Source organism: Limanda limanda, chromosome 12, assembly GCF_963576545.1.
Source record: "Limanda limanda chromosome 12, fLimLim1.1, whole genome shotgun sequence".
Classification (NCBI taxonomy): domain Eukaryota; kingdom Metazoa; phylum Chordata; class Actinopteri; order Pleuronectiformes; family Pleuronectidae; genus Limanda; species Limanda limanda.
In genome coordinates, this window is record NC_083647.1 from 8,144,479 (window position 1) to 8,152,345 (window position 7,867).

Consider the following 7,867-nt stretch of genomic DNA (forward strand, 5'->3'; position numbering starts at 1 on the left):
TGTCACTGTCAGCATGCTGATGTTAGCATTAAGCGCAAAGAACCAGGAGTTCTGATATTTGAGAGGAGTTTATAAGGCAGCGAGGGAGGGTCTAGATGATGCTCTTGAGTTGTGTTATGGGAAAGTAGGATCAACTATGTATAGAGTTGAACCCTGCGGGACTTAAAGTCAGGATATTGGCCTCTGCTGCATCTGTTTTAGCCATTCTACTGTGAGCGCAGCAACTTTATGGTCAAGCTGGAAAAATACTTTCTTATATTGGAGCAGATCCAGTTTAGTGATACTCCTACTTTATATAATCAAATGTATACAGATAACTTGTGTACTGTGAACTTGAGTATGTAAATGCTCTATATGCTTAAATACGTACTATATTGTAAATAGAATGACTACCTGCAAGCAGAAAAAAGAATGACCGAACAAGGAACAGTATTTCAGAGTTTTCCCCCTATATGCACTAGTTTGATCTTTATTTTAATAAAAATAATATCAAAAGTTAATTCATGCACTTGTTGCACTGTCCAACGTTCTGTTGTTGGATCTACTCGAGTACATTTAAAATCTTTATTTTGAATTTAATTGTTTTTTATACTTTTACATTTGCTTGTACAAGATTTGCGTATTTTAGGTGAATCGAAAAATGCAGGGGGAGATGAATGAAGTTAATATGATGCATTGACAAACTTTTTTTTTCACTTTTTGGTGTAAAATATTCCAGTTCTTGATATCTGACTCTACAGGAGGTTTTATCCATTTCTAGAATATTATTCACAATTTACTTCAAATTGTTGAATGAAGGAAGATTAAAGGTTTTAAGCAGTTCCTCGTTTTCTGTTTCTGAAATATATAATTGAATTGTAAATACACAGGTAGCATAATAACAACTCACCTGCTGGTTTCCTGTAAATATTCTTAACTAAACTCTTATCCTTATTCAGTTTACGTAGTGAATTAACTTGTTTCCCTAGTGACACCTGACATTGCTCATTATGCACACACACTTGAAGGTCAGGCTGTCAGGAAAGTAAACCACACTGGAGCAGGACGCACACACAAACCCGGATATAAAAACAAACTGAAAATTGCGTGATATATTTAAAAACACAGTGAACTCCTGCATAATATGTTTCTGAGTATTACGTCAGCAGATGCTCAGTTAATGCCTGGAACGAAGGTAGATTTTGTGTGGAGTCAGTGGAGTCAAGGTGCTGACATTCACTGATCTGCCAAGAAAACACGAGATTTGCATGTGCACTAAAGTCAGTTGTTGTCGCGGATAAAAAATAGATTGCCTCAATGGATTAAGATGAATTGACCTCATAAACACGTTGAAGTGTTTCAGGCGTTCAGGAAGAAATTAACTAAGCAGAGACATTTTGATATTTTCTTATAATACCTAAATAGCGTTGCTCCCTCTCAGCTCATGTTCAACACTGATTCACAAATTATTAATAGAGAAAGTTTTGACTTCACATTTTGAGCATCAATGTTTGACTGGGATTTGTGGCGTTCCAGGACTTCGCCCTTATAAATGTTCAGTGTTGAGGCCTTAACTGATGATGGTTACTGAAGCAGACTGAAGACTTTGAAAATGTGCTGAGCCTGGTGGAAACCAGAACGTCTCCTGTTTCTGTGGGATTCCAGACGCAACATTAATCAACCCTCATGTCTTCAAGTTCCTCACTCCAAAGTTTGATCTTTTATGTAAAGGAGATTATGAGGCTGCTGTTGTTTAATCTAGCACAGTAAACCCCTTTTATACTGTTTGGGGTATTTTTTTGTATGGATGCCATGATTCATGCTTAAATGTAAATTCCAGTACATCTCTATATTTAGAACCAATTATAAAACAATCAGGGCAAATCATCCACATATTATAAAGAAATCTTGGGTTTATATTTCAAGATTTTGTTAATAAAATTCAATAATCTACAACAACAAAAAAGTTTTCACAAGAAAGAATTTATAATAGGCCCACTTTCCATTTAAGCTCATGTCCATATGGACTGTTGTTGTCCCTGGAAGATGATCTAATGTTTCAAGTCAAGAAAGATCAAGGTCACCCGACTTTCCTAGCTTTCTATTTACACATAAGGAAGTAAACAAGTCTATATTTGGCTGCTGTGACTCAGGAGGCAGTGTGGGTCGCCTACCAACTAGGACGGTGGTTTGTAGTTTGGGTATTGTAACGTGCTTTGAGTGGTTGGATTCCTCATCAGCTATGTTTCATGTGTTGCTGGTCTTACCACACAGGGCAACATAAAGTGTGCACTTGTTTGTCTGTGTTGATTTCTTCTTAAAAACATGTTCAGAATGAATATTGTACCAGCTCTGTATGCAAGTGTCTCACCTGAGAGTCCCCTTCTCAACATCTTAAATTATTATCTAGGTTAGGAAATCTCAATACAAACCATTGACTGTAAATAGAGATTGACGAAATGATATAAAAACATGCTGATTGCCCCCCTGGTGGCTGGTTGCAGTATAGGTCATAAACCCGCCTAGAGAGGATGGAACGTTGGACAATTAAAAAAGTCTGGATTGTTTGGTAAGTAAGTTCGGTTTGAATTACTTATTTTATTGCATTTAAAAACAGGGTCATTAATCAAGATCTACGGCTGCACCTGACCCACATCAGTATGTCATCAGTCCAAGATGGCAGCACCCGTACCCAAGATATCTTGGCAACATGTTTGTACATTTGGAGGGAGTAGGGACACAAAAAAAAGAATTGGTTACCAACTTAAAAGAATCACTCACATTTCCAGCTTCAGTTAAGTTCGTTTTTTCAATATCAAACTTTATTAATCTACGTGTTACCAAGTGAAGTAATTTTTAAGTTGGTTCAACAATTTCTGATTCACTTTATAAACAGTCTATGTTGCAGACTTTGTGATCATGGTTGGGTCACATTTGATTGACAAGAGTTTGGCAACAGAAGTTGTTTACCCACCAACTGCAACCAGATTCTGAGTGAAATAAATTTATATCCTAATTGGTCCATGGGCATATGTATCACGGTAACAAAGGTATATTGACTATATAGCACTTTTCTGATCTTATCAATCAATCACACATATTCATACAGCACTACTTGCTGCGCCTTTTCCTTTTTATTCCATTCAGACACCGTCAAGGGATATTTTGACGTTTGGTATCTTGTCCAATCACACTTCGGCATGGGGACAGGAGGAGCCGGGTATCAAACCCCCGACCTTTAGGAAATCTTACTGAAATCTTCCAATAAGATCAATCCAAGCCTTTAGGATTCCAAAACTTGGGAACAGCAAAGTATTCTTGGCCTTTTTGGGACTTTTACTGCAGCTCCAGTTGCTTTAGCTTTTGAAAATGACTGCCTTCGGGCACATGACGTTCCTTTGAAAGTTTTAATAAACCATGAAATGTGTCTGAAATAACAGCTTCATTAAAGCTGCGACCACAGAAAGTTGGTCAAATGAAAAAAAAAAGAAGAAATCACACAACGGCTCCAGTAGACTGTGAACTTTGGAGTCGTCGTAAAGTGCTGCCTATGTGAGGAAGGTTTTATATCTGAGGATTATTTCTATGACTTACAGGAGGTACTGTGTGCCAAGCGTCACGTTGAACACTGGACAAGGTGGCACATAAGACTCGCCCTCTCATAAAAGACACATAACTATATGAATGTCCTTGTTGTCATCAGAATAACTGGGATTTGATAGAGGCCTCGGGACAGTGGAAATGTAGTGTCTCTCTGTGATGAGCATCAAAAGGACGATTCTCAGCCAGTGCTGTCTGCTGGTCGGCTAAAAAGGGAGATACAGTATAGACTTGTTTCATGGGTTTGAATGCCCTTATACACATTTCATAATGACTACATTCAAAAAGAGAATTAGGGAGTTTTACGTCTTCACTTTAACAATTGAAAATAACACATTTTACGACCACTGCAGTGGCAATGATCTGTGTGTAGTTTCAGGGGGATTTTAAGAGCAAGAATAAACAAGGATAAAGAGGTCCGGAGACCTTTCCTCTTTTCAGATAATAGAGCTCCTCAAGATTTTGTTCCTTTTATCCTTCCTGATAGGATCTGGGCACAAAACCACATTTTGCTGTCTTTGGTGCAATATTTCAATGTGTCCTTTTGTGAAATAAACCAGAGCTTCACAGCCTATATTTATATTGTCTGTATTTATTTGATATTTTAGTATATTTCTAGTTTTAGTTTGCCTGATGTTTTTTTTTAAAGGATTTTGTGTTTTTATTAATCATTTTGTGCTTCTCTTTCAATTTACCCTGACTGTTTTTTTATATATATTTATAAGAGCTGAGGAAAGAATTCCAATGTAGCTGCACTGTCTTGTACCTGTGCAAATGGCAATAAACAACTATCAATCTTGAAGCTGAATTCCACAGAAGCATTAACTGGTTACATATTGTTACAGAACACTGAGAAACTTCCACGACAGGCAGAGTTCAGAGAACAGATTGTATTTGTCACAGCTCACAAAGTTACGACTGTTAAGAGTTTGACCTTTGGATCTGTATTACCGTTTTAAAGTGAACCATAAAGTCATATAAAAACCGAAAACAAAAGAATGCACGTATTCTGATTGCAACAGATTAAAATGCATTTCTGGAAGATGCATACATAACAAATTTGGTATTTGCTATTTAAAAGTTCAAGTATATAGTTATGTTGTTATAGTTATGCTCTACAGTATTAAATACCTGCTCTTTGGATAAGATCTCAAAAATAAATCAACAATGTTATCCTGCAAAATATGCAAAGGCACAGTGATTTCCACTGCATCTGAACAGCAGAATGGAAAATTACCCTCTGCTGTGATGAGCTATTGAAAAGTTTGTTCAACTATATAAACATATACATAGCATATCTATAAAACATACACATATAAACTTTGAAACAAATATGAGAGAAATCCAAAATTATATATTTGGTTTGATTTTATCTTTAAGAAATTCTTATATAAGTGTAAGACAGGAATCCTAATGTTTCACTTCAGGTGACCTGCAGGATTATTTATTTTGAGAGTCCAAGTTATGTAGGTAGTAGTTCTGAAACCAGCGAGCGCGCCGTCCTCCCTTTTTCACACTGCAATACTTCCTCCAAAGTTTGTGTTTCAGATGTCGAGTGTACTTGTGAAGAGATTACAGCGAGGCAGTGTTCAGGACTGGTTGGCAAATACACTTAAGCTCAGAGCCTACAGAAACCAAATCATTTTAATGTCAATATTACAGTTTCTTACATGGCAATAAATGATGAAGAAAATTCTCTTTTTGATTTGATTTATTTGAATTCCACCTTATGAATCTCAGGGGCGTGCTATGAATCGTCGACTGGCTTTCAAGACGAGCATCTTGATCTTGAATACACGCAGCATAAAACTATCTTCAAAGTGCCCAAGGTCTTAAAGCTGTGACTTACAAATACACAAATAAATCACTCCCATCTCTTTTAGTGCATCAACAACAATTCCGTCCTGGGACGGAGCGATGCCAGCTCCTTGTCAACAAAGGAAAAGGGGGAACCAGATGGAGAGTAGTTTCTGAGGCCTGTGAAACGCCTGACGTAACAACGCCTCAATGAGCAACAGCCAGGATGTGGAAATGTGAGAGGGCCCAAGGTCCTCTCCGACACCCAATTGTTTCCTGAGTTTCTGTTTCCAGCCTTCCGAAGCGGAAACTGTTGGGCACCCCCAGAAGGTGAGTTTGTATTTGTGTGTTTACATTTGCACACACAGTACTGTAAGTGTGTGTGTGTATGTGTGTGTGTATGTGTGTGGGAGCGAGGTGGGTTTGTTAGAGAAGACGCAGGAAGTACACTTGCAGAATGCCTGTTGCTTTTTAAAGAGCGTGTAGAAAAGGATAGAAAAGACACTGAGCTGCGTCGAACAATGCAGCAAACAGCTACTCGTGTTGACCTCAGTCATTTGAGTCTGTTCACAGAGGAAAGAAAGTATTCACCATGACCTTTGACCTCACCCGACTCCGCCCAATACAAAACTTTCTGAGGGGTCAAGAGAGTCCAAGAACCACATGATGCTTTTAAAGAACGGTAGTTTGTGCTGTGGGATTATTTTCGTTTAACTTTTTACCAAATCGCCTGCTTGTATCCAGGGCGACGAGACTATATCAAATAGTCTATGGCCTTTTCAAGGTAGCCAGGTAGCAAGTCAGTTTACCAAATAATTTAAAGGAAAAATCTTAATTTAAATGCGCTATGTTGCTGAGGGCATATTTAGTTTTTGCCAATCATGACTTAACATAGTGTTGCATTCAAATTATCTTGGTACATAAAGATCATAAATATCAGAGATTGGTATTAATCCCTCTAGAAAACAAAAGAACCAAAATGAAAAGCAATCACAAGACTCGCAACAGACTACGGCCAAACTCCAGGGCAAATACCACAGAGTGAAATACAGTAAACAATAAAACTTCCACTGAAGAAGTTATGTGGGGTCATTATGTAATACTTTTTGCAAGTCTATGTGTGAGATGTCATGACCTAGATAACATATTTGTGTTATGTGCTCATGAAATCAATCAGTATTATAATCTATGCAGTGTATCCTTGAAACCATATGCAGTATGACAAAAATAAAATTATATGTAATTGATAAAACAAGGAAAAATCATATTTATTTTTTTTCCGATTTTGATCTAGCAACAACCAAAATAGTTCTATGAATGCAATTTGAATGAATGAGTTTGGAGTTTGGCTTAACATTACAGATAATACTTCAGTCAGCTTAAAGTACAATGTCAAACAGCATAATGTCCTTGTGTTGGAATCATAGGTTGGAACAGAACACTGAAGATGAGGAGTGCTGACACATGTGACATCTGGGAGGAAGAGGAGGCCTTCCACTTGAAAAATGTTTCTCTACCGCCATCTAGCGAAAAAAACTATACCAATACACTTTTTCAAATTATTAAATTTTTTATTCACATTACATTACAACACTGAAACGGGCCGGAGCACATGCATTTTGAGCTGTTCAGGCTTGGACTCTGATCATGAGACAGAAGTTTGGTGGTGATAGGACAATGCACATCGTCTCCTTTGGCAAAGGATGATCCTTCGCCGTACCTCAATGTTGAGACGGTGTGAAGAAATGTCCAAATTCTTTGAGAGAGAGAAAGAGAGAGACGTCACCTTTGCAAGACATAAAGATTCCTTTGATCTACGACCACTGACACTGTCACTGAACTGGAGTTGTTTGTTGACAGCTCAGCATCAAAGGATTCATGGTCCATGTATGTCCACGATACAGAACATTGTGGCATGTAATCAAACTTTGACCTCACGCCAAGGTCACACTGTGTGACGAAAAATCAATTTTTAAGTTAGTTTGTATCTCCATCTTGTTGTGATGACACTCATCTCAATTTGAAGTTGATCTGATGAGAGCCCTGATACAAGTACCTCAAAGTAAAACTGTGGAATATGGCCAAAATGGCCACTAAATGCAAAATAGCAGGCTTCCTGTTGCGTTTGTCAAATTGCACCAAAAATCGGTCAATGTGAACGCGTTTCAGGGGTCTCGGGGGGCACCGTTGAGCCATTTTGCCACGTCCATTGAAAATTACTCCAGAATAAGTAAATTTTCACCACTTTCTTATTTTCTGCAAATTTTGAGCATGTTAAAGCCCTCAAAAAGCCAATTAATTTGCCTGAAAAATAAATAAATAATAATCCTTACAATTTCAATAGGGGCTCACTGTCTGTCAGTGCCTGCCAGTGCTCGGGCCCTAACAAATATAAAATAACAGAATTTTGAGTTCTCATTTTATTAACAAAAACAACCTCAGTCGCTATTATTTTGAAAAGTCCTGCTCACCCTCAACCCGGAAGCAGACG